Below are 27,725 nucleotides of genomic sequence, written 5' to 3' on the forward strand. Positions count from 1 at the left end.
TGAATACTATTCGAACCTAATGCCATGCCTGCATGCCAAATTTCAGACTTCCACACGCCACGGTATTCCGCCGCCTGAATCCAGCGGCTCCCTGCGACTCATCTGATGTCGTCCGTTCACCTAGTGGGGGTCTTCGAACACTGCGTCTTCCGGTAGGAGGTCGCCATTCCAGCACCTCGAGACCCCAATCTATCGGTTTTACGAAATATGTGCCCTGCCCATTGCCACTTCAGCTTCGCAATCCGTTGAGCTTTGTCAGTTACTCTAGTTTTCCTACGGATCTCCTCATTTCTGATTTGATCAAGTAGAGAAACTCCAAGCATAGCTCGCACCATCGCCCGCTGAGTGACTCTGAGTTTTTTTATAAGGCCCATAGTTAGCGACCATGTTTCGGATCCATACTTATATAATACTATTAAGTACTATATTTTTATGTTGTCATCGTAATCCCCACGATCAAAGTTCTTAATTGTATTTATTTTTTCAGCTTTGTTTTTCATTTATTCTCCGTTATTCTCTCTGAACACAAAAACACGCTTCTAGCGCGATGAAAATATAATATTGTTATTTATCTTCTTTCGTTTCTGTGAAAGGGATTATAATAAAACCCTTAAGGTTTTCGTATCTATCGTTGAACGGTTTTAAAGGTTTTTCTTGTAAGTTTCAAAATAAATCACGGATCAGCTTATTTGTTGCTTAGTAACCAATCATTAAATTTTCATAAAAGAACAAGGTAATAATTTTAAAATTATACAAGGAACGGCTTAACTCACGTTTTGTATGTCAGAGTTGATTTGAACCCTTCCGGAGTTCTTTCATGGTAATGGAGAAAAAATCGTGAGTGGAGTCGTTTTATATTATGTATTTTTATAATGAACTAGCTGACTCCCGTGACTTCTTCCTCGTGGATTAGGGGCGGAATTTCAAACAATCCTTTCTCGGTGGATACCGACTCTTTACAAAAAACACACCCTCCTTTCATGTCTCTAGGACCAGTAGTTTAGGATGTGCGTTGATATATATAAGTCAGTCATTCAGGACGTTGAATTTTATATGTAAAATAATAAAATATAATTAATGATTTTAAGCGTTTTAAGCTTATTTCGTGGTTTAACGACATATTGTATTGTATAAAATGGGTAGGTACATACCACGATTACCTAGGCGTTTTTAACTGCCGATATTTAAAGTCTGTTTTGGTCAGTATTTACCCGTTTTATACAATACAACAAAAAGCAATTTCAAAGTATCTATGATTTAAAAAAAGCAATAACACAATCCAATATCGCGTCAAACTCAAGAGTGCCGTCAGGTTTTATATCGTTCCGAGATATATACGACAAAAGCAATTCTAGTGTATAACAATTCCTATAAACCTATAGATTTCCTTTGTATTACTGGATTCCTAAAGCCACTGAAAATCCAGCTTTATTAAAACGTAACAGTTATTGAGAAACACAATAGTTTTTAACAATCTCTCTTACTTTATGCATTCCTGGTATTTGATCCATTACAGAAGGTATAATTCATAATTATTGTATTGTAATTATTCTAACTTACTACATAATATGTATAATACATGGACCAAGACCCCAGGATCGCCAAACGTAACTTTTTTTGAGAAATAAAATGTGTGGGATCATTGACTTATAATAGTAGGTATAGACGAGGGCTCACAAACGAATTTACATCACTCAAGTGGCCTGGTTTGCACATATATATATATATATATATATATATATACACATGTATGTTTCTTATTACGAAATGTAGAAAAAGTTTTATAATATCAACCACTTCAGTTTATTATAAACCTTAACACTTGAACGTAAAGTTTAATAACGATTGCAAAGTATTTATATTTAAGACCTCTTGTCATCGACAATAAATTTAAAATATTCGAATTTTTCAAATGACAACAAAAGTATTTATTCTAAAATAAAACTTAGCAGCTAAGAAAAATTTGAGTAATTTAAAAAAAGCTTTTTGGCTGATATTTTTTGGGCCGCATTTGAAGCACTTATTTCATATTTTCTTGAGCATTTTATTTCAATGTGTGGGATAGAGTAGAGTTGTCTTATAGTGGTCGCAATATCTTGCTGCACCATCATCATCATCATGATCAACCCATCACCGGCTCACTACAGAGCGCGGGTCTCCTCTCAGAGTGAGAAGGGTTTTGGCCATAGTCTACCACGCTGGCCATGTGCGGATTGGTAGACTTCACACACCTTTGAGAACATTATGAAGAACTCTCAGGCATGCAGGTTTCCTCACGATGTTTTCCTTCACCGTTAAAGCAAGTGATATTTAATTACTTAATCAAAACCGAAAAGTTAGAGGTGCGTGCCCGGGATCGAACCCCCGACCGCCGGACGGAAGGCGGACGTCCTAACCACTAGGCTATCACTGCTTCTTGCTGCACGCGGGGCTGTAAAACGTCTTTTGTTGTTTGCTTCACAACAAAAGACGTTGTATTGCCCCGCGTGCAGCAAGATATTGCGTTAACTATAGTAAGTACTTTTAACGTACGCATATTTGCTAGCTTATGCCGACGGCTAATTATTTAAAGATATCAGCTAATAAAGGTACGTAAAAATCTGCTTGTTATGTATTCAATTAAATTGATTTTTTTTAATTTGGTACAGGGTTAGCTTGCAAGTTGCTACCGAATCAAAACAAATCGAATCAAATAATTTTATTCAAAGTAGGTACTATTGTACACTTTTTGGATTTGTAAGATGATTAAAACTAAAACTACGAGGGTCTCAAACGCACCCAGGTCCGAGAAGAGCCCACAACAAACTCAGCTGGGTCTTCTTTTTACTATCACCACACCTAGAAATTGACATAAGGTACTGTTTATCTCGGAAAATTAAAACGGGATTTTAATAAACCTAAATCCTCATAGTTTCAAATAATAACCAGACATAATCACCTCTTTCACATTTTCTCGTGCATATTTTTATTTCGAATTCTACTATATTTCTTTGAGGAAATTTTCCGTGTTTCTTTTGGCTTGGCCACAATGAATAAGTCATTCAATTAGAACCTCTCTTTTTATCGACTAACGTTGAATAGAGGGTGGAGGAATCTTGCATTATTTCATCCTTTCTCACTTTATGTTTCCGTTATTATGTAGATTTTATTGTGTCAGTATTTAAATTAATATTTTGGATTATATATACCTATATACCTATATTTGGGGTGTAAGGGGGTGCACTAACATCTTAACACCCCAAATGTCAACCTCACCTGCACGCGGTGCCCCCTGCGAATCAGCGAACGAGGATATGACGACCGAAGAATGGCGGGATAACCATTCCAAATGGCTTGGCTTTAAATAACACAGACCAGAGACGGGCAGCAGCGTCACTGGTGCGAAATAGCCTACAGCCCTGCGCTGACCAACCCGCCTGCCCAGCGTGGTCAGTATGGGCATTACTTCTAATGAGCAGCGCCAACAGACAAAGGCCCCCAGTTCCCGGCAGCCCTGCTATTCCCGATTACGGTAAGGTGGTGGGGAGCGGGTGGATGAGGAAGGCTGAGGACCGTGTTTGGTGGCGTGCTCTTGGAAAGGCCTATGTCCAGCAGTGGACGCAAACAGGCTGATGGATTGGATTGGATTGGATTGGATGTACCTATTAATTTATTAGCTTTACTAGCTAATGCCCGCAACTTCGTCTGTCTGGATCACTTGGGAACCCTTTTTCGGAATTCTCCAAGATAGAAACTATCTCCATGCGTTTTAACAAGATTGTTTAAGTGGTTAACCATCTTAATTAATATTATTATCAAAAGTTTTCTTGTTTTTCATAAAGTGTCGTTAAAATCAAAATAAGAGTATTATAATATTCCACTGCTTGAATATTTGTGAGTTTAGAGATATAAAACAATCATAATTCATAACATACTGGTGTTTTCTAAAAATTGTACGCGTAAGCAATCACGAACGAAAAACAAATAAAGCAGTAAAAACTCAAAAGTTGTCTTATTTTTGGGTGCAGAACTTTTTCAATTAAGTGTGGTCCCAACGTGCAAGAGGGATGAAGAAATTTATCAAAAGTAAATTTTCTTTTTTATTTCCACATCGTATTATTGTTCCATCACTTATTTGAGTATTGTTGGAATTTTTAATACGAAATGAGGCGGTTAATCAAGGAATATTTTTCGTGCGCGATGTTGAAATTATGGCACTTAAACGTTGAAACAAGTATCCTGTAGGGCGATTGTCTAAAACCTGCATCAATTATTATTACAATCTCAATTGTTCTGATTGGCTGAATTTGTGCGATTCTTGTTGCAACAACGCATTGTAGCCAATAGTGAGCGAGCGTTAACCAATCAGAGATGATTGCGATCGTGACATTGTAGCTGTCACTCTCCCGCAATCGCGCAGCAGATCTTATAACTTCAAAGTTTCTCTGCGAGATACAGAAAGGGAAGGAAGGAGGTTGAAGATTTTCGTGAAGCGTACAGTACGCGGCCGAAAGTAATGTACATCGGCCTTTAAATGACATTTCGGCTTTGTAATGGTCTCTGTCACTCATACCTATATAACGTTTTGTCGGTCTCAACGACCGAGACAGTGCTCTACATATCTTCTATCTCGATCTAAAGGTACATTACTTTTCTACAACCACACTGTACGCCACCGTAAGTAATTTCACCCTCACCACCTGGGTGCCTGGTGCACTTCGACCACCCATTGTGCCAGTTTTTTTTTCCACGCACATGCAAACTGTGGAACCAACTCTCGGTGTTCGTACTAGATTTCTAATTAGTGTACTGAATAAAGATGAGGTAAAGAAAGTTAAGATAGCGCAAAGGAAAATGGAAAGGAGTATTCTTGGAGTGAAGTTGGCGGATAAATTAAGGAAGGAATGTCTAAGGAACAAAACCAAGTTGATCGATGTTATAAGACAAGCAAGAAAACTGAAGTGGAAATGGGCAGGTCACGTTATGCGACAGTCAGACAATAGGTGGACGCAGGAGAGCACAGTCTGGTGTCCACGCTACATAACGCGTCGCCGTGGCAGGCCCCGCACGCGCTGGCGCGCAGATCTGGAGGAATTTGATGGCCTTGGTGCGCTCTGGACGCGTCTGGTCGCTAACAGGGATACCTGGAAGAAAAAGGGGGAGGCCTTTGCCCGCGTTTGGGATGACCTCTGAATTATTAGAGCTAGATATACCTTATAAGCAATATTAAACAAAACAAAAAAAAAAAGTATTAATAATTTGAAAAAAATGAACGAAAGTAGAAAAAAAAAAATGTAGTATACATATACAAAATATATTAAAAAAAAAAAAAAAAAAAAAAATTAGAGGTAGGCTTATTTGTTTATTTTTATTATTATGTTATTCAAGAGGCGGATCAAGAAATTCCTAAAAAGCCGGCATCGAACTGGCGCTTCCATTCATGCTGCAAATTTTCATGGGCGGATCACTTAACATCAGGTAATCTGCTTGCTCATCAGCTCGCTATTTAAAATTTAAGAAAATCCCAAGGAAACTAAAGTACTGACAGACATTTAGCAAGTTGAAATGGCAATGAGTAAGCCATGCTTGTCGTAGGAGCGATGGCCTTTGGAACCGAAAATAGGAAGAGTGGAGAGCACATAGGTAGGTCCTCTAGTATGATGGGCTCACGACATAAAGAGAATTTCTGAGGTGGGCCCGTAATAAGAAATATAGAGAGAGAGCCAGCGCGAGCCAGACCTTCGTTATTTCATAAAAGTTGAAAGTTTCTCCGTGTATTGTCCCCAACACAGGGAGGAACGATCAGCGACTATGAAATTTGGATCATGGGTAGCTTTGGGGGATAACAAGTAATAAAGGTGTAAAAAATCTTACGTCAAAATATAAAGTGTAATTTTTTTATATATTTTCTTCGGAATAGTATCAGAAATATCGTTATGCATTGCCAGATACTTAGTGTCGTGGCAACCCCCTGCCAGATGCCCTCAAAGTTTAAAAGTTTAAGGGTGTCTGGCAGGCGGTTGCCACTCTTAGGCCAGGATCTATGTTCAACAACAGCATTAAGAGCTCGAATGTTGGAGCTGAAGTTTAAGCCTTATTTTTGTCCAATACTTACCCCATTTTTGATGCTCTGTTAGAGCGGTTACGCACTAGACCCGATCCAAGTCCGAGAAAATACGTTCTTTTTTAGGGTTCCGTACCTCAAAAGGAAAAACGGAACCCTTATGGGATCACTTTGTTGTCTGTCTGTCTGTCTGTCTGTCCGTCTGTCTGTCAAGAAACCTACAGGGTACTTCCCGTGGACCTAGAATCATGAAATTTAGCAGGTAGGTACATCTTATAGCTGACATTTGGGAAAAAATCTGAAAACCGTGAATTTAGGGTTAAATCACACAAAAAAAAAATTGTGGTCATGAACTAATAATTAGTATTTTCAACTTTCGAAGTGAGTGACTATATCAAGTGGGGTATCATATGAAAGGTCTTCACCTGTACATTCTAAAACAGATTTTTATTTATTTTTAAGCATCATAGTTTTTGAATTATCGTGCAAAATGTCTAAAAAATACGACTGTATTACGGAACCCTCGTCGCGCGAGCCTGACTCGCACTTGGCCGGTTTTTGTTCTGTATGGGAGCTTCTGACGTACGTTATAGATAATAATCGCTGGTATTCTCACGGATGACGGATAGAACTCGGATGACGGAAGTGTACCTAGTGCGTAATCGCTCTATGAGCGGTTCCCGATCCGAGTCCAAGAAAATATGTTCTTTTTGTTTTGTATGGGAGCTTATGACGTATGTCATAGATAATCGCTGTTCTCATGGATGACGGAAAGATCTCCGATGACTGAAGTGTAGTGCGTAATCGCCGTAACAAATCGAAACCATTAGTGAACTATGTGCTTTCGATTAGTCACTGACGTACTACACAATGAATTTCAAGTGAATCTTATCACTAACGGAATAAAGACTTTTTTGCATTGAAGATCCTTCGTAGTAGACAATAATAGCTAAGCAACAAATGTAATTAGGAACATAACATGGGTTCATTTGATTTATTATTGTAGGGCCTTGGCCTAAATATACGAGACGGATTGATTTTGTTGTAATATTTGGATATTGAATGTAGGTATTAGATGTATTTGAGTGTTCGTACGGTGTATTTTTGTGGTCTCTTTGATTGTAATTGAATGAGATAGCAGATATTATTTACGTATTATCTAATATCATGTATCATAGTAATATTGGGTATAGGTTTTCTCATTTCCCTGATTTGCCTGTGACGTTAGATCTAACGCAAATGATGGATAAGCAATTTTTTATTTACTCATGTTAGGTAGGTTTATTTACTCAATAGATCCTATGTGCCCGGTTGCAGTTCTAACCTAACCTAGCCTAAGAATTTGGCCGGAGTCCGGACAAATTGCCGGTCACGTCATTGATCGCAAATCTCGAGAACAGCTGAACTGATTTCGCTAATTCTGTTTTCATAATTGCCGTAACCGTAAACCGTATTGCTGTCGTTGATTAATATTAACTATAATGTCCGATTTAGAAACCCTAGAACTTTTGCCCTTAGTGTATATAAGAACAATACTTCCTTTTACAATCCCGTTGTCCGTATGTGTCGCCTGTATAATGATCTTTTCACAGCTAACCGTAATATTGACATTTTTAATAATAATTTGAACACATTTAAAAAACATATTAATCAACATTTTGCATCTTCTCCACTTTAAGTATATTTTTCATAGTTAATTTTCTTGTATTTCTTTTTTCTGTGTTTTAATAAATTGTATCTTATCAGTTAGTTAGTGCATATTGTATTTATTTAAGAATTGTTGTGTACACATATTTAGGGTTACCGCTTAGATCTTAATCTATTGTTTTTTTTTTTTATTTGGACCATTTATAGCTGAAACCTGTTTTGTGTGCCTTCATAATAAAATAAAAAAATAAATAAATAATATTCCTTGAAGTACGGGAATGGTTCTTACGGAGAGTTTTTTTTTTTTTAATCCTGAAAAAGAATCGACGGTTAGGCGGTACGAAGTTCGCCAGGGCAGCTAGTTTATAATAGATCAATTAGATTTTAAAAGGTTCAAATAACATTTTCGCTTTAAACTTTTATCTTTAACTGCACCTCTGCTCCACTCTACTCTGTAGGTGTGCATTGTGCGTTATTTTTCGCCGTACGTTAAATAAACGTACGCGAATATTCGAGTGCCATTTCAGCACACAATTCCATACGCCTGTTGACTCGGTATTTGGCCGTCAGCGTGACTCGATGCCATGGGAGAGTATGAATACAATTTTCCCCTACCAAACTCGGAAAGCCGTTTATTTTGTTTTCGTTCCCTTCCTATTTACATCGACCGTACCTACTCGTCGAATATGATTTAGGAATCGTGTTTTAACGTAGTTTACACAATTACGTAGAAAGATACCTACAAATAATTAGTTGTCTGCGAATGCGTGTGCGTAGATTTACTTCAATTGCGATAGTAATAATGATTGATGCAAGTTTTCTGGAAGCGACCTACTAGGTGTACGTTGCACCTTATTTTTCGCCGTACGTTAAATAAACGTACGCGAATATTCGAGTGCAATTTCAGCACACAATTCCATACGCCTGTTGACTCGGTATTGGCCATCAGCGTGACTCGATGCTATGGGAGAGTACGAATACAATTTTCCCCTACCAAACTCGGAAAGCCGTTTATTTTGTTTTCGTTCCCTTTCTATTCACATCGAGTGTACTCGTATAATGATTTAAGAATCGTGTTTTTAGCTTTACGTATCTCCACAGAAAAAAGGAACCCTGTAGGATAACTTCATTGTCTGTCTATCGTGTCTGTTAAGATCCGTCAAAGGAATCAAAACTTGTACGGTACTTCCCGTCGACGTACTATCATTTTTGGTAGGCAGCAACATATGTATGTCTTGGATACATCACAAGTAAAGGGAAAAATCTGAATTAATAGCGAGAAAATCTAGTAACAAATATGAAATAGGCAGCTTTCCCCAAATTGCGAGGAAAAATCTATTCATGCTGCGTATTATGCTTAGTCATGCTGACTTGACCAAAGAGTTGTAGTCAACAGCCGCATGAAGTTCGCCGCTTCAATTTGGCCTTCGATTATTTTTAACTGAACCGGAAACTTATTTCAATAAATTTTCTTTCATAGGAAAGGTAAATTTTGCCCTACTACGGATAAAATAGAGCAGGAATATAATTTTAGCAGTCATTATTACCTTTGTGTGTTCGTATTTCACAACTACACATCTATTAATAAGTATTAATGAAAAAACTGACTGACTGACTGACTCTATCAACGCACAGCTCAAACTACTGGACGGATCGGGCTGTTTGCATTAGATAGCTAATATGACGTAGACATCCGCTTAGAAAGGATTTTTGACACCCCTAAAAGGGTTAAAATAGGGCTTTGAAATTTGTGTAGTCCATGCGGACATTTATCCCGGTAAATCAAAGAGTTCCTACGGGATATGTAAAAATCTAAATCCACGCGAACGAAGTCGCGAGCATTATCTAGTAAATAAATAATTTATGTGTTTTACCGCTCTTCCGTATATATATTTTAATTAAATAATGTAATAACCAGGTTTTCGCGATATAACTTGTTCCATGATAAAAAGCTAAATTGTTCCCTTATTTGTACTTGTATTTATAAGAACAATTCCTTATCTTCACTTTTTCAATCTCGAGGAAAGATTTATTATGAACCGATAATGAAGTCTCGAGCTGGAATATTACGCTTAGTATAAGATTTTACGTCTCACCAAACGTTGCTAGAATTCGAGAGTCGAAACACAATACCGTCAAATTAAAATGGACCTAAAGACCCTTGAATTAAAATCAAAAATTCAATACAACTGATTTTAATTTCGCAACGTTTCCGCTTGGAGCGCTGGCTGTAGATGTGTAGACAAACTTGAGCTTTAAAACAAGGTAGTTAAGATTCATGATAATGCGGAAGGTTTTCGGCACTAGAATACTATGAACGTTGGTGAGACATAAAATCTCGTACCTACTAAGGGTAGGTACTGTAAAACTTCTCAAAAAGTCTGCATTCCTGGTAAGTTGCTAAAATTTACTTAATAATAAAAAGATTTAATAAACTATCGCTTTTCTTGCTGTATAAATTCAATTAAGAATGAGTCTTATGCAAAGTTCATGAAAACTTGCAACTTTAAACTTACCTAGAGCTTTAACCGCTTTTATTTTCTGCTGTGTACTGTACACAGCAGAAAATAATGTACATCGACTTTTAGAAGAAGATAGCAGATTTATAAAGCGTTGTCTCTGTCGTTAAGACAGACAAAACGTCATATGGGTATGAGTAACAGAGACAACGCTCTACAAAGCCGAAAAGTCATTCTAAAGGCCGCAAATTCTAAATTCTATATATACATAACTAGCTTATGCTCGCGACTTCGTCCACGTGGACTACACAAATTTCAAACCCATATTTCACCCCCTTAGGGGTTGAATTTTTAAAAATCCTTAGCGGATGCCTACGTCATAATAATATCTGCAAGCCAAATTTCAGCCCGATCCAGCCAGTAGTTTGAGTTCTACGTTGTTAAATCAGTCAGTCAGTCAGTCAGTGACCTTTTCCTTTCATATTATTAGATTAATAGGAGGGGTCACATCTCTCAGTACTCAGGAACGCAACGCAGGGAGCGAACTCAGTATTTAAATTGAAGAACGAAACAATTCAGACATAATTACCAACGCAAAAGTAGGTTATTCGCTTACCAACTGTAAATTTTCACTTAATATTAAGTAACTTAAATAACGGCAGCTTGCTCCATTGCGTAAACAAGTACGTTAATAACTAACACGGTAATATTTACGCGAGAACCATTCTAGCCCCGAGCTCTAAATACAATGAATTCTAAATTAACCCGTAAATATAATCTCGTTAAGGTGATCGTATAACATCATCTGCAAGAGGCGCAAAAGCCGCAAGTGGTGCATGCAATTGAAACTATACAATACATGATCTTTTAGAATTTATTTTCATAATTTCATTTCTACTAAATAATGGAATGGAATTAAAAACAAATGCAGAACTATTTCGCCTAACCATGGACAAAGAGAAATTAAAAAATTGACTGCTGACCTTCACTAAAAATTTAAGCAGATTGCACTCAGTTTCAAGAGTCGCATGATCCGCAGGAAGCGCAAAAGACGCAAGCTATGCGTTTAGCAACATTGACAATGGTGTATCAAAAGCAGCTATCACATTGAAGAAACATTAATGACGTTAGCAGAAGTCAGTGCTCTCCATCTCCACTCTCGTCTTTAGCATGGCACGTCCATTGCCGCGGTACGTAAATTATGTGTGACGTCAGCAGCCTTTGTCTGCACCGAGCGTCTCGAAAAAATTCTACTGTCAGCAATATTCGTCGCTGACGAAATCTCTACTCATGCAATTTTACGCCCAATGCTCGATGTCACTCACATTTTCAGTACCAAAAGAAGTATTTTTGCGGCTTTTGCACCTTTTCCAGGTATTGTGATCATGTGCGATCGCCTTAAAACAAAAAAGGTTTTGGGGGAAATTAATTTTGAAGGACCTCACATTGTAGTTCGGTTCGGTAATTGGTTAGATTTCGGCATTTTTTAAAGGCTCGGCTCGGGTACTCTTGAAGCTGAAATTGATTTCATTTCCAGATTTTCAGGCACGTCAAATTGATTCGCATTTTAATTAATATCTACCACTTGATTTTTACTTTTAGTGATCGACGTTCTACGTATAGTACGCGACAGGTTGAGATGGCATTCGGGGTGGCACGCCCCGCACACCTGTACAGCTCCGTGCGGGTGTGCAGGGCGTCTCCCCGCCTCATACCCCGAATGCCATCTCGAACCCACTAAAACCCAGCTAACACCACCACAAACCAAAACGGCCCACCATCCTTCGCCTCGTCCACTGTGGCCTCTGCTAGTCAGAGGGACACGCGGAGAAACCTTTCCCTGCCAGATACATTATTATTGGCGCAATGTCTTAACCGGTAGGGTAGTAGGTAACTATAATAGCTATGGCTGAAGCCTTCCACCAAGCTTTTCAAAGTTCGAGATTAGAATATCACCTAATAAACTTTTTTTTTTAAATTTAGGTATAGACTAGCACTTGGCTGCAATCAGACTTGCTGAATGCTGGCAATTGATGATGCAGCATACGATGGAGCGCGCCTGCCTAGAAGATGCCTACTTACTCTTGAATCGAAGGTACCCATAAGGAGTAAACAGATATAATAAGCTTCTCATAGTATTGTCAACTTTCAGAAATAATTAATTTCCCAACACTATCTTAAAAGGGCAAAAAGTGCCGGTCCATTTCCCATGTACCCACGAATATGACACGACTAGCCTTTTAACATAAACATGAGTAACTAACGGGATAATTGCGTGACGCGGCTTCCTTTGTACCTTACAGCCTTTGTTATTGTAACAAATCTTATTACTGGCTACAGCTTCATTAACACTGAGCTAATACAGCTGTCTGTGGGCGAGAGCTTTAAAACTATTATAGTGAAATAGAAAAATAGGAGTTTACCTATTATTTTTGTCTTAAAATTAAAAAATAAAGCTGTCCCTTAATTTAATTTTTCGATCGATTACTTAGCAACGTTGTTATTTGTCAAAGACTGTAGTGTTGTCTTTATTGACAAAATCGGACCTTTCTTCAAAATCGGATAAGAAAGACTGTGAAAAGAAAAGCTACCAGACAGTGGGTAAGACACTCTGCATTTTTAAAGACTAAAAGTCCCACTCACTGTCGTATCATTGACCTGGACTTATACGTAAAATTTTAAAATACTGCTGACTTTTGACTTTTTTACGCCATAAAAAATTGCAGCTACATTTTTCTAAGAGCAATAAATAATCCAAATAGCCAATTTAAATCTCCGCCCTGGGCACTTGCAGCCGTTTAAAATACTGCATCTGTCCAGCTTATCCATCTATGTCGCTTCAGAAAGCTTTACAATGGACGAAGAAATTTCAATTTAAAAATGTTGGAGCTTACAGACAAAAATAACACTGTAATGGAATGTAAAAACCCATGCACTAAGCTGTTGAAAGGCGTTTTAAAACTGCGCAATATTTATTTACTTCAACACTTTATAACCATCAAAACATTCAGAAATAAAAAGGTAGGTACCTACAGTGTTACAAAAATGTATAAATAAACTAGCTTATGCTCGCGACTTCGTCCGCTTGGAGTACATAAACAAACTCCTATTTCACTTTTAGGGGTTGAGTTTTCAAAAATCCTTCCTTAGCGGATGCCTACGTCACATAGCCTATCTGCATGCCCAGCCCGAGCCGTCTAATAGTTTGACCTGTGCGTTGATAGATCAGTCCAGTCAGTCAGTCACCTTTTCCTTTTATATATTTAGAAGAAGATGATATTCAATGCGTTGGTACTTACTCTATTATAACTACAGGCTACAACCAGTTATCTAAACTGATAAGAAACTGTAACTGGACAGTGGGACGATTCTGTACATGAAGTATGTTTTTGAAAATTTACATCGGAGGAAATATTATTCAATCGATATAGACACCATTTTTTTTTTTGAATTTTTGTCTGTCTATCTGCGTGTATACGCTTCACGCTGAAACTATATTTGAACCGTAACTTCGCATACTTATAGCTAAACTCCAAGTTAACATATATAGATTAGTAATTTATCCCGAAAAACATAAGCGATTCTTTGGGGTATACGGGATCAACTTTTTTATCTATTTTGCTCGATAACTACGTCTTTTTTCATGAAGGTTTATAACATAGGTTTATAAGTAGAACTAGAATTTATCTATGAAGTAATAGGAGCGAGTCAAATGGTAATGTAATATTGCATTAAGACGATTTAAAGACTTGACTTAAAGACAAGAGACTTGTAAATGTGTAATAGAGTCTTCTTTGTCACAAAAAATATTTTCCAGCAGAAAATAGAGTCACCATTTTTATGTTAAAAAATTCAGAAATATGTGTCGTTTACACAGTGTGACGTCAATATTTGCTTTCCGTACAGCATACGACGTTAATAATAATTAATTATGTTAAAAAATAAAAATCATGATTTTTAAATTATTCTCTTTTAATATGAATTCTAGCCCCATAAACTACCACTATACTAAAAATCACATCATTTTATTCTACAGTCCAAGATCCTATTAAATAATAAAAAATGATACCTACTCAGTAAATATTTTAAATTAAAGAATTTCTATCAAAAATTAGTCCAACGGAAACTTGTTATTGATAAAAATAAAACAGAACCGTAAAACCATGCAGATACTTACAACAAATAATCCAAGTTTTTCTTATGCAAATTTACTGTCTTCTGATTTGGCAGTAGGATTCGGTTTTCGGGCCAACTGCAACTAAAAAATATCAGTTTCTCTTCTTTTTTTTATTTATAGACTAGCGGTTGGCTGCAATCAGACCTGGTAGCAAGTGATGAGGGCAGCCTGCAAGATGGAGCGCGCTTGTCTAGAAAGAATACCCTATGTCACGTTTCGACTTGAAAGGGTACCCATATTATATTGGAAAGGAAAACTGATGCTGGACGGGTCAAATCTAGGCGGTTCGCGGGTTAATTTTGACTACGTACAGTTTTTGAACCTTGGCGAGGCCCTCGCGGAGGGGTGAAGGAGGAACCAGGTTGAACAGCTCTTGGGCACACTCTCCAAAATATAGCCTGTATAATACTGGTTAGAACAGGCAACTTGGCGTCGATGTTCCAATCTTTGAAGTTTAGAATTGACCATCGCTTCGGTTACCATTGAGTCTTCTAGCGCGACGGTCCACCGAATCCAATCTTCTGTTTTAGTACAGCATGTACCGAGACCGTGAGTCGTGAAAGCCTGGTTACACGTCTATTGGGAGGTTGTGGGTTCATTGCCGGGCACGCACCACTAACTTTTCGGGAGCTATATAAGAAATCATTGTGAGGAAATCTGCAAATCTGAGAGTTCTCTATAATGTTCTCAATAGTGTGAGAAGTCTGCCAATCTGCACTGGGCCAGACGTGTGGCCTATGGCCAAACCATTCTCATACTGAGAGAAGTGAGAACAGAGTGGAATACACAAAGCTGACTGCCAATCTTCGCTAGTCACGCATAGAAGAAGATTATTTTACTACGTACATATACATATTTAAAGGTCATTGTCTGAAAATTGTTGGAGATGACACAACCCGCAATGACAACGGGTATTCTGCACACATTAGAAATTACGTCGCTCTTTTGCAAAATTGTCTTTGGAAATGTAAAGGAAATTAAATTTCACAGTAAAAAGGGGTTTGTGCGAAATGTTGTCTTAGTAGGGACGTTCATGATATAATTATAAATACCAACGAGACATTTTAGCGACGTTTAGTACGAAATATCAACAGCAGGCCTTATGGTGATCGCATACTGATCGCAAGAGGCTCACGTAATGCATTTATCATTTGGAAATTTTACTTTACGTTCGGAGCAAGAAGGCGCATGTAACGCATCAAAGAATTGTTGAACATGTCAAAGATATTAACGCTCTAGGTCGATTCCGGAAAATCTGCATCAATCATTATTAAAATTGCAATTGTTTTGATTTGCTGAATTTTAATATTCTTGTTGTAACATCGCACTGTAGTCAAAGCCAATAGTCGGCGAGTAGCGAGGTGATTGCGATCGTGACATTGTAGCTGTTATTCTACCACAATCGAGCCTCTGGTGGACTTTTGATTAAAGTGTTTGTTTAAACTTTAATGTACCTATACTATGCAAATGTAGGTTAGGCTTGAATAACGTTTCCTACTTATTTTTTTCAATTGGTTTTACGGCTCTGGGTTCTGACCTTTTTGAGCCTGATGTTCCATTCATTTTCATAGTACATTAATCTATCGCTCTGTGATGACGTCACTGACGTGGCACCACTGACTCGAAAGTATACCTTGGAGGTGCACCCAGCTCATGCAATTTTACAACGAGCCTATGGTGCCATCATCGCTTGAATGTTAAGTACTAAACATTCCAAAGTAGTAGTAGATACATTTGACGATTCAACAGTAGGTACTCGCAAAAGGTTAATTGAATAAAAAATATTTTTATTTATTTATTCACTAAAAAATACCACTCTTAGCGGGTATTGGTGTCGTGTGCGATTTCCTTTAGTGCCATTTAGTACGTTTTAACAACAGGCTTTGAAATAAAAAGCCCTATTTCGTACCCTTATAATGGCAGACCGTGTTGAGAGGAAACCGTAGCGTTTTACAATATGGCATTCAGTGATAGATTGTAACGACATAGCTCGAAATAATTATGTACGGGCAGATGTTTGTTAACTTTTAGTTGTAGGTTCCGTACCTCAAAAGGAAAGGAAAAGACAGACAAACAGACACAAATTTACATTTATAATACTAAACGTGAATACAGAACAAACCTTTATAAACAAAGTTTTGCGATTCGTTAACAAAAGTGATTCTTTTTACTTCTTCTGTAATATGGAACCCTTGGTGCGCGAGTCCGACTCGCACTTGGCTGGTTTTTATTGTAACTTTTATAAGAGGATGGCTGGTTGTCAATGTCAATGTAGATGTGTGAACAGTAAAAGAAGAATAACCGAAAATTGCACCTAATTTAGATGACCTTTCGAAAGTGAATTCAATGCAATGTGATTCAAGGAATGTTCCTATTCACAGCAAATTATGTTTGAAACATGAACTAGACTTTATCTCGGCATTTCAAAGAGTAGATAGGTAAGATTAACCTGCATCCTTTTCAAGCCGTAATCAGTTTTTTTTTCCACCAAATTAATTTCTTTAAGAGTCAACATAACCTGACTTCACGTTGTTTGTCTAAATCTCACGTACAAAATTCATTTTGACAGACAAAAAAAGGGCCTGGTGATAATATCTTTATCTGTAATGGTTTCGCATATACAAACAAATAAACAGACATAGTAGAGACAGGCTCAGCATTATTATAACTCATAATCTATGGATTCGCAGGTGCGGATGCTGCCATAATTCATTTCGACCTTTCCGAGGGTTAAGGTACTAGGCATTTGGGTGGAGACATTTATCTTTTGTCTACAGTCCACAGGATTTGCGAACAAAGCCGGCAGACTGCAGATGTTTGAAAAAACTTTAATCCACCTTTTTTTGTGACGATTTCATTTGAGTTTTATATATACAAAAGGAAAAGGACGTAACACAAAGAATGACATCTGGATGGATGAAGTGGCGTACTCTCACAGGGGTGCTATGTGATGCTAAAATGCCAATAAGAACTAAAGGCAAGGTCTATAAAACGGCAGTACGACCGGCATTACTGTACGGGAGCGAAGTTGGGCAGCTAAAAAGACCCACGAGCAGAAGCTACACACCACCGAAATGCGTATGCTGAGATGGGCGGGAGGAGTAACACTCAAAGACAAAGTACGAAATGAATATATAAGAGGAAGCTTTAAAGTTGCACCCATAACTGATAAAATATCAGAATCAAGGCTCAGATGGTACGGACACGTAATGCGTAGGCCCGACGATTATGTAGTGAAAAAGTGCCTTTCCATGGCTACAAGAAAGAGGGGTAGGGGAAGACCACCAACTACCTGGATGACAAATGTCCAAAGGGACATGAAACGCCTCGGCCTCAACGACGAAGACGCGAACACGCGAACTACATGGCGCCACGTGATAAAAAAAGCCGACCCCGCGTAACGGGATAAGGCGAGGTCAAAGAAGATATACAAAAGGAAAAGCTGACTGACTGACTGACTGATCTATCAACTCACAGCTCAAACCACAGGACGGATCGCGCTGAAATTTTGCATGCGGATAGCTATTTTGACGAAGACAATAGACATCCGCTAAGAAAGGACTTTTGAAAATTGAACCTCTAAGGGGGTGAAATAGTGGTTTGAAATTTGTGTAGTCGCGGTCGAAGTCGCGAGCATAAGCTAGTAATGTCTATATTTTATTTATTTAGTAACTTGGCAGTTTGTTGGAAGTTTAAACTGGGTACTCGTAGCTTAACGCTTGGTATAAGATTTTACTTCTCCCTAACGTTGATAGTATTTGAGAGTCGATACACTTTAGCGTTTGTTTGTACATTATACATATTCCAAGCGGAAACGTTGCGAAATTAAAATCAAAGGTACTGAATTTTTGACTTTAAATCAAGAAGCATTAGGTCCATTTTACTTTGACGTTATTTTGTTTAGATTCTCGAATACTATCAAAGTTGATGAGAAGTCAAATCTTATACTTAGGGCACTGATGCCTGCGAGGTGGACGTCTTACTGCCGTACTCAGAGTCGCTAATCGTTACTAAAGATTAAGTTAAAACGAGACAGATTTATGTGAGAGATATAGCTCTGTCTCGTTTTAACTAAACTTAAGTAACGATTAAGCGACTCTGAGTTCGGCAGTTAACCACTAGGCTATCACTGTTAAATAGCCTTATAATATACCTAGTATGTATTTTCTCAGCCTCGTGAAATATTTAAGCAACGAGTAAATTTTCGCGCAGAGCCTATCACGACTTTGGCCTACTTCAACGTGAAGGGTCTAAACCACTTGCCTGTCAGACATCGGGGCCATTGGGGCCATTAAAATTTTCATGCCCGCTAAAATACCAACATCATAATGAATTCAACACAGCTTTTAGCGAAACTAGGCGGTTTTAATTAAAGAAAAAGTTCCAATGTATGAAGTAAAATTTATAAGAAACTAGATGATGCCCGCGACTTCGTGCGTTTTTAAAAATCCCGTAGAAACTCTTTTATTTTCCGGGATAAATGTAGCCTATGTCCTTCTCCGCGATACAAGCTATCCCCGTACCAAATTTCGTCAAAATCGGTTGAATAGTTGGACCGTGAAAGGCTAGCAGACAGACAGACAGACAGACAGACACACTGTCGCATTTAGTATATTATGGACTAGATGATGCTCGCAACCTTTTTCGTGTGTGTTTAAGTTTTTAAAAAACCCGTACAAACTCTTTCACATTCAGGGATAAAATTAGCTTATGTCACTCTCCAAATCTTTGACTATAATATCCATGTAAAAAAATCATGTCAATGCGTTGCTCCGTTACAAAGTAATTGAAGGACAAACGGACAAACAAACACACTTTTGCATATATTAGTAGGGAAGTAGGAATAAACTAAGTGTGAATATTTTTAATGAAAATCTCACTTAGACTGGATTATGCTTTTTGTAGAACGGCGGGATCCATTCGACTAGATCGACTTTTGGCTAGATTATGCTTTTATATGAAAGCTAAAATCTTCAGGAAACCACTGAACTATTTTTAGAATTAAAAGCTAGAGCCTCAATAGATCAACGGTTAGAGGTGCGTACTGAAATCCGAAAGGTCACCGGTTCAAACCCCAACCGTTGCACTATTGTCGTACCTACTTAGCACAAGCTTTACGCTTAGTTGGAGGGGAAACGGGAATATAAGTCATCATTGGCTAATATTCTTTTAAAAAAATGAATTAGCATAATTTCTCGCATCAATACTTCTGACACAACTTTATTCGGCGCCATATTTTTTTCTAGGACGCTGTTTTCAACTGCGATTTCGTCGAAACGTGTAAGTTTTGTAAAACCATTTCGTCGTTTTAACCAGTTCGACCCGTGTAAACGCGGCGGTTCCGATTAAATTGTGCTTTGGTACAATTAGGCCACTCGTGCGAAGCCGGAGCGGGTCATCTAGTTATCTATCATAAGCAAATAATTTCCCAAAGTCACTGAACCGTGAGGTCCCTACCGTAGTAAATTAAACAGAAACTATTCAGTTATTTCCCGAGAGGGACGTAGCAAGGCCGGCCATAGAGTATTCGGGTCTAATCTTTTGTGAAACTGATATTTTCGCGTCTTACCTTTCTATCCTATATAGTAGGAGAGCCCAAGATGCTAAATAGGGATTTACTTGAGCGTCGTGGGGACCCATTGGATTGTGAAGATTAGGTGCTAAAAAGAAAAAAACCGGCTCGCGCAATGAGGGTTCCGTACTACAGTCGTATTTTTCCGTCATTTTGCAGGATAATTCAAAAACTATGACACATAAAAATAAATAAAAATCTGTTTTAGAATGCACACGTAAAGACCTTTCATAATATTATGATACCCCACTTGATATAATTATCTTACTTAGAAAATTGAAAATACTAATTATTATTTCATGGCCACAATTTAATTTTTTTTGTGTGATCTAACCCTAAATTCACGGTTTTCAGATTTTTCCCCAAATGTCTGCTATAAGCTTTACCTACCTGCCAAATTTCATGATTCTAGGTCAACGGGAAGTACCCTGTAGGTTTCTTGACAGACAGACAGACAACAAAGTGATCCTATAAGGGTTCCGTTTTTCCTTTTGAGGTACGGAACCCTAAAAAGGTTATAATATGATGTAACCCCTTTCACTGGTGGGGAGAGCGCGTACAGGTTTTCAAAAATGTGTTTTCTAAATCCCTTCTTGAACTCCCCTACCAATAGATATGCTTCTCTTCACTCTTCTAATCGTATTTGCCATTGCAGAGGGTTGACCAAAATGACGTTTCGTGTGTTGTCTATGTTTAAATAAATTAATTAATTAACTTAAAATAATTTATGTTTTAATAATTCTTTTAATAGTGATGTGATGCAATAGATACTTTCCGATAAATATTTGTAGGTATTCTTGTCAAATGAGTCAAATATTTGTAGGTATTCTTGTCAAATGAGTTAAATATTTGTGAGTATTCTTGTCAAATGAGTTAAATATTTGTAGGTATTCTTGTCAAATGAGTTAAATATTTGTAGGTATTCTTGCCAGTTTGAGTTTGAAAGTAGGTAGGTACATATCAAAACTAGCACTAGTTACTTTAGATTTTGCATGTAGGTTCTATCCACAAACAAGATCGCTACTAAGCATTGACTTATATATTACTTCGTATAGACAGGGCTATTGAACAAACAAAATGGCACCGACTCAGTGGTGCTTTAGCACCAATGCAACCTCAGTGACGTCTGGATTTTAAACGGGTCGTTCATTAGTATCTAAGAGGTGGCGCTGATTTATTTGGTTCCAAAACCGTGAAAAATTTTGTTCGCTTGACCATAGTCATTTATATCGATGCTACTAAGGCAGAATTTTCAGACAAAAAGCTGAGACGGATATTACATAATATTTATCATAATTTACAAAAAACATCTCCATTATTTCTGAATATTTTACACCGGCTGGACGGGGGTTGAGGGTGGAGCGAGTTCACGGAATTATCTGCTTATAGATAAGGCATGTGCGGAGAGCCGTGAACTGACGGCCATGACAGCTCCGGTGTTTAGATATTACACTTCTGAGAGGACGAAATTATTTTATTTACTCTTGAATTCAAAGGAACATGACGAACCTACCATAAACATGCTATAAAAACCGGCCAAGTGCGAGTTAGGCTCGCGCACCGAGGGTTCCGTACTACAGTCGTATTTTTTTGCCATTTTGCACGATAATTCAGAAACTATGATCTATAAAAATAAATAAAAATCTGTTTTAGAATGCACAGTTGAAGATCTTTCATATGATACCCCACTTCATATAGTTTTCTTACTTCGAAAATTGCAAATATTAATCTCAAACAGGACGTCCAAGTTTTTCTTTTTACTGATATTTTTCCTATAAATTCAAAATATCCCAACAACCACAATTTAATTTTTTTTTGTGTGATGTAACCACAAATTCACGGTTTTCAGATTTTTCCCCTATCTGCTATGCTATAAGACCTACATACCTGCCAAATTTCATGATTCTAGGTCAATAGGAAGTACCCTGTAGGTTTCTTGACAGATCAACAGACAGACAGACAACAAAGTCCTATAAGGGTTCCGTTTTTCCCTTTGAGGTACGGGACCCTAAAAAACAGAGTTGTCTCTAATTTTAACTGTAATAAAAGATAATATAATGAAACACACACCATATAAAAAACAAGCCCAAGATAATCAAGCGTTAAATTAAATTGCACATATAAAACATTAGTTGACGAGTCACGAGTCACCAGTGTGCGCAATATAAACACTGGAAGGCACTGAGCTAAAAATTTTAGAGATGCAAACCTCATAACTTAGGATTAGCAAGTTTAATGTCATGACTGTGGGCAGAACTGACAGCCGATGAGGCAGACGTGTTCTGAAGTGGAGACTGCGTACTGGTAAGCACAGTGTAAGGTGACCTCCAGCTCAAAGGACTGATGACCTGAAGAAAACCTGAGGGAGCGGGTGAATAAGGAAGACGGAAGACTGTATTTGGTGGCGTGCTCTTGAAAAGATCCAGCAGTAGACGCCAGTGGCGTGCAGGTCATAAAGGCATAAATGCACTGCTTACCCCAGTTGTAATAGCTCAATGCATATTTTTCATTGTGACCTGCATGTAAACAGCCTACCTAACTAATGCCTACCCTGGCTTCGAACACTGTGCACGCCACTGGTAGACGCGGATGGATGGATTGGATTGGAAGTGTTATACCTACATAGGCGTCTAAAGCTGCCCTACCAAAATCGTCGGGTACAAAGTAACTATACTTAGTTACAAAACAGCTAGGAACTAATAAAATATGTTAATATTGTCTCACAGTGTAATATTACCTACTGTTAAAAGGAATTTCTCTAGTAGAGATAATTTCTATAATTTCTTCCTTATACACATCCTTTCTCACGGTATTGCATTAAGAATTACGTCATATTATGATAAAAATTGCGATATTATTAACGGACAGTATAAAGTGTAAACTGTACTGTAAGTGTGTACTGAATAACTAAAGGTAGGTACAGCTGGTGGTTTTTGTTCAACAGCAAGCAGCTCGAGTGACATATTGCTCTGCTTTGCGAAGCTTTTCCGACGAAAAACTACTGAAAACGTCGTCACACTGAACATTTTCGAGCTTCAGGTAGAGGCAGTTTTTTCGAACATCAACGCCTCTAGTACATGACACCTCACTGCAGCAGGGCCTGTTATTGTCAACGGTCCAAACATTTTTGCCATTATCATTTTTGGACACGCATACCCACCGTTGACCAAACTCATTTTAGCATTTGTTTGCAAATAGTTATACTTACCCCCTTACACCCCCAAGCTATAACATTGGAATTCGAACACACGTCCGCCGTATTGCACGCTCGGTACAGAATTTCAATTCGACATGTTTCGCCTTCGCCCGCTTTTGCCGCGCACTGGCAGGAGTTACGGATGAATTTAAAATTAGAATTCCTTTTTGGAAGCGAGCGCTTAGTTCAGAGGAGATTAGTTTTTCTTTTTTTTACTTTTTCCTCGTGGAGTTCTTTTTTCAAATGTATTTTTGTTTTTAATTTAATGTAACGAGATACGCGGCGCTGTTTACCAACGTTAGGCCATTTGTTGGCTGTGTAACAAAATGGTTAAAGAGAAAGGTTGAATGTGCGCTCAGCTTTAAAAAAGGTTCTTTTCATGTAAAATGAACTGAGTTTTGTACAGAGTAACGTTGCGAGGTAATACAAAAAAACTCTAGTAAACTAGAGTTTAATTTAATTTAATTAAAAAATTTTAAAAGTCATTACGTTTCAAATAATAATAATTGTTTTATTATTTACTAGCTGCCCGGCGAACTTCTTACCGCCTAACAGTCGATTCTTTTTTAGGATTTTTTTAAATTTTTCTCTCCGTAAGAACCATCCTCGTACTTATATAAAATCGTAATATTATAAAAAAAAGAATTAGCAAAATCGGTTGTGCTGTTCTCGAGATTTACGATCAGCAACACATTCAGCGATTCATTTTATATAATAGAGACAGCTAGACCCAGCGAACTTCGTACCGCCTAACAGTCGATTCTTTAATTATTTGTTTAATACTTACAATTTTTAAAAAAATTCTCTCCATAAGAACCATCCTCATACTTCAAGGAATATTATAAAAAAGAATTAGCGAAATCGGTTCAACTGTGCCCGAGATATGCGATGACCAACACATTTAGTGATTCATTTTTATATTATAGAAGATTAGGATTAGGATTTTTATTTTCAACACTTACATCATGTAGGTAGCTCGCTGTTCTACCAGAATCAAACCCGCGACATCACATTACTCAAGGGTCACATTAGAGAGACTTCCAAAGTTTCAAATAGGGTTATCTCAAACATCCTCAATCAAGCTTTGATTAGACGGGAAGCTTAATTAGTTGTGCCTAAAACACCTTGAAGTAAATTAAGCGAGTCGTCAAAGGAGCCTCGTTTCGTATTCCACGGTTTATACCAATAGTTTGCTCAGTTAGAAACCTTGGAGTACGTTTGATTGGAATGCCTGGATTGATAGTTTCATTTAGTGCATACTCTTTGATTTCCTAATTTTACTATAAATCCCGAAAATTGCTAATTCGCGTGGCCGCGATTTTAGTTATGTCAGCACTAGACTAATGTTTCGAACTGATGATATATTTTTATTTCGGCTCACGTCAAAATGACGTCATTTCGATGTCTCGCTCGCTTCGCTCGTGGTTCAACAATTCAAACTCTCGAGACCGATCTTAGTGAGTAACTCTTAACACATATTCCTCGAACTGAAAGTTTACGGTCGGAATGATGTTACAGAATGTTGCACGGAGCGAAATTCTATTTTCAATTCTGGCGTGGAGTCTTGCAACAGGTGCTTTGTTCATTTTACATGGAGAAGTATGTAAATGTAAATAATTTAATAAGGTATTGTTCGTGCCACCTTATCGCCTCCTCAATTGAAGGGCCTTCTTGAATTTTCAAATGAATTTTAATATTAGGTAAACAGTATTTTGAGTTTAATTTTTTTAAAGAATAGAATAGAATGTTTTTTTTATTCATGTAAACTTTTTACAAGTACTTATGAATATGGTTCGGAATGCCGTTCCAACCGAGTAGTTAAATTATAGTAGACTGCCTATGTTTTGTATTAATAGAGCGTTGTTTACGTAAAGGTTTCATAGAAAACTAGCTGATTATATACGACTAGCTTATGCTTGCGACTTCTTCCGCGTGGACTGCACAAATTTCAAACCCCTATTTCACCCCCTTAGAGCGGGGGCACACGATGCGTTGCGGCGACGGTGCGGCGCCGGAGCGGTGTCGCTGTGTCGTCTTACATAGAAATATCTGTGGCATATCACACGATGCGCTCCGGCGCCGCACCGGACTTGCAACCACCGAGACGAGGCGGGGAGGGGTGAATGCGTTGCGACGTCGTCGGAGCGGCACCGCTCAATTGTTTTTATTAACAGACTGTCCAACGCTGCTACGGCGCCGCTGCGACATAACAACGTTGCGGCGCCGCGCCGCACCGCTCGTGTGCCCGCTGATACGGTGAAATCTTTGCGGTGCGGCGCCGCAACGCATCGTGTGCCGCCAGTCTAAGGGTTGAATTTTCAAAAATCTTTTCTTATCGGATGCCTACATCAAAATAACTATCTGCATTTCTAAATAATAAATCCTGTAAGAAAACGTCACTGGAAACCTTGCACTGATGTATGAAACTGCAAACATTCGGCGATTCATCACTTAATACAAGTTATTTATACTTTACAACCGATGCTTAGATAGTTTGCGTCGCAGAGCCAAAATAGGCGGATCTCTTCCCAAATAATATTAATGCAGGCGAAGGCAGAATAAACAGAAGGGGATGTTATATCTGACAATTGCGTTAACATTGATCAGGTCTCAAATAACATACAATCCTAGACCCCGGTTTAGCGGTACAAGTGTTAGGAGATAGGCGGAGTATAAATAGTCCGCGACAAAGTCAAAGTCAAAGTCAAAGTCAAATGATTTATTCAAAATAGGTAATAAATTACTCTTTTTGATGGTGTTTGATGTTGGATTTGTTAGATATAGTGTTGATAATTATTACGCAAACTTAAAACAGCTAAAACTACGAGGGTTCCAAACGCGCCCAGGTCTGAGAAGAGCCCACAACAAAGACAGTTTGAGATCTGCCATCTCGACTTGTCGTGGACAATACATTTCATATTGCTAGCTACTAGCTTATGCTCGCGACTTCGTCCACGTGGACTACACAAACTTCAAACCCCTATTTCACCCCGTTAGGGGTTAAATTTTCAAAATCCTTTCTTAGCGGATCGCCAAGTCATAATAGCTGTCTGCATGCCAAAGTTCAGCCCGATCCGTCCAGTAGTTTCAGATCGCGTCTCGATATCGATCAGTAGTCTGAGTTGTTTGACGTTTTGAGTAAACAAACTCACACCTGACAGAAGTGAAGCTTCTCACCCACTGCATACAAAATTTTGTTCTTATATTGTGCCTTCGTTTGTTTGCGTCACATTTTGTGAGTTCGGTCTAGGTAAAGACAAATGACACTGCAACTTACAAATATAGCGATAAATTTTCATGATTCTTCGCTCGTCGCTTATATTTAGGGCACAATGTTTCCGGAAATGCCGATATCCCGCACGGCTTATCGCCGATGGCGTACCGACCGTGCCATCTCTCGGTCGCTGATGGAATCACCGGCTTTCAATTTATACGACTTTCAAGTAAACGCCAGATACCGCTTAAGCGTTGCGGATAAACTATTGAGAGAATTTAGTTCGAGTGGCGAATATTGGTTGGTTTCATAGCTTGGATCTGTGAAATAACAAATAATAAACGAGTAGGTAAACCCGTGGCGTCTTGATATTGATTAAGTCTGAGTTGTCTGAGGTTTTGAGTAAACAAACTTGAGCTGGAGTTAGTACCTACTACTTGGGCCCTACTTTCAATAATATTCTTCTTTTTCTATCTTTCGTTATTTTCATTAAAACTCTAAATTTTAATTAAAACTCATACCTTCAACATCATCGTCATCATCATCATCAACCGATAGACTTAAACCGCTAGACATAGGTCTCTTGTAGGGATTTCCACGTGCCACGGTCTTGCGCCGCCTGAATTCAGCGGCTCTCTGCGACTCGTCTGATGTCGTCCGTCCACCTAGTGGGGGGTCTTCCAAGGCTGTGTCTTCGGACGCGAGGTGGCCATTCCAGCACCTTGGGACCCCAACATCTATCGGTTGTACGAACTATGTGCCCTGCCCATTGCCACTTCAGCTTCGCAACCCGTTGAGCTATGTCGGTTACTCATAGTACTCCGACGGATCTCCTCATTTCTGATTCGATCACGTAGAGAAACTCCAAGCGTAGCTCTCACCATCGCCCGCCAAGTGACTGAGCTTTCTTATGAAGCCCATAGTTAGCGACCATGTCTCGGATCCATATGTCATCACTGGCAACACGCAGTGTTCGAAGACTTATGTCTCCAAAATATCTTTTATAAAAATGAGCAATGTTTGAAATGTTTAGAACATCCTCGAACTAATTTCTAGTTGTACTGATCGAAGTCTAAATCAAATATGTCAACTTAATACCCACTTTATTTTAAAAATTTAGCTTCAGTTCGAATAAGCTATTCAGAATCCAAATTTAGAATTAAAGAAAAATTAATAAGCCTAACAAACACGAGCGTTTTCCAGCGAGCGCCCCTTGACGAATTACGTATTTCCCTTCCTCCGAGTTATTTCTACTTGTGAAACTTGAAGGATTAAAATTATGACTTTAATCGGAGCCCCGCTTTGTAATCTTTGTAATTTACCTTCTGATGGCGGAATTGAGGTACCTACAGCGGAAATATTTTCAACTCGCGATTCCGACTGCGAAAGATTTACGACCTTTTTTTTTAAATAGAGA

General features: G+C 38.3%; 1 protein-coding gene across 2 annotated transcripts in view; it reads left to right on the top strand.

The window, feature by feature from the left end:
• The window catches only part of nAChRalpha1 (nicotinic acetylcholine receptor alpha1), a 324,378-nt gene that overhangs the window by 166,867 nt on the left and 129,786 nt on the right, over positions 1-27,725 (top strand). The gene's annotated exons all lie outside the window — the stretch shown is intronic.

Source organism: Maniola hyperantus, chromosome 17, assembly GCF_902806685.2.
Source record: "Maniola hyperantus chromosome 17, iAphHyp1.2, whole genome shotgun sequence".
NCBI classification, from domain to species: domain Eukaryota; kingdom Metazoa; phylum Arthropoda; class Insecta; order Lepidoptera; family Nymphalidae; genus Maniola; species Maniola hyperantus.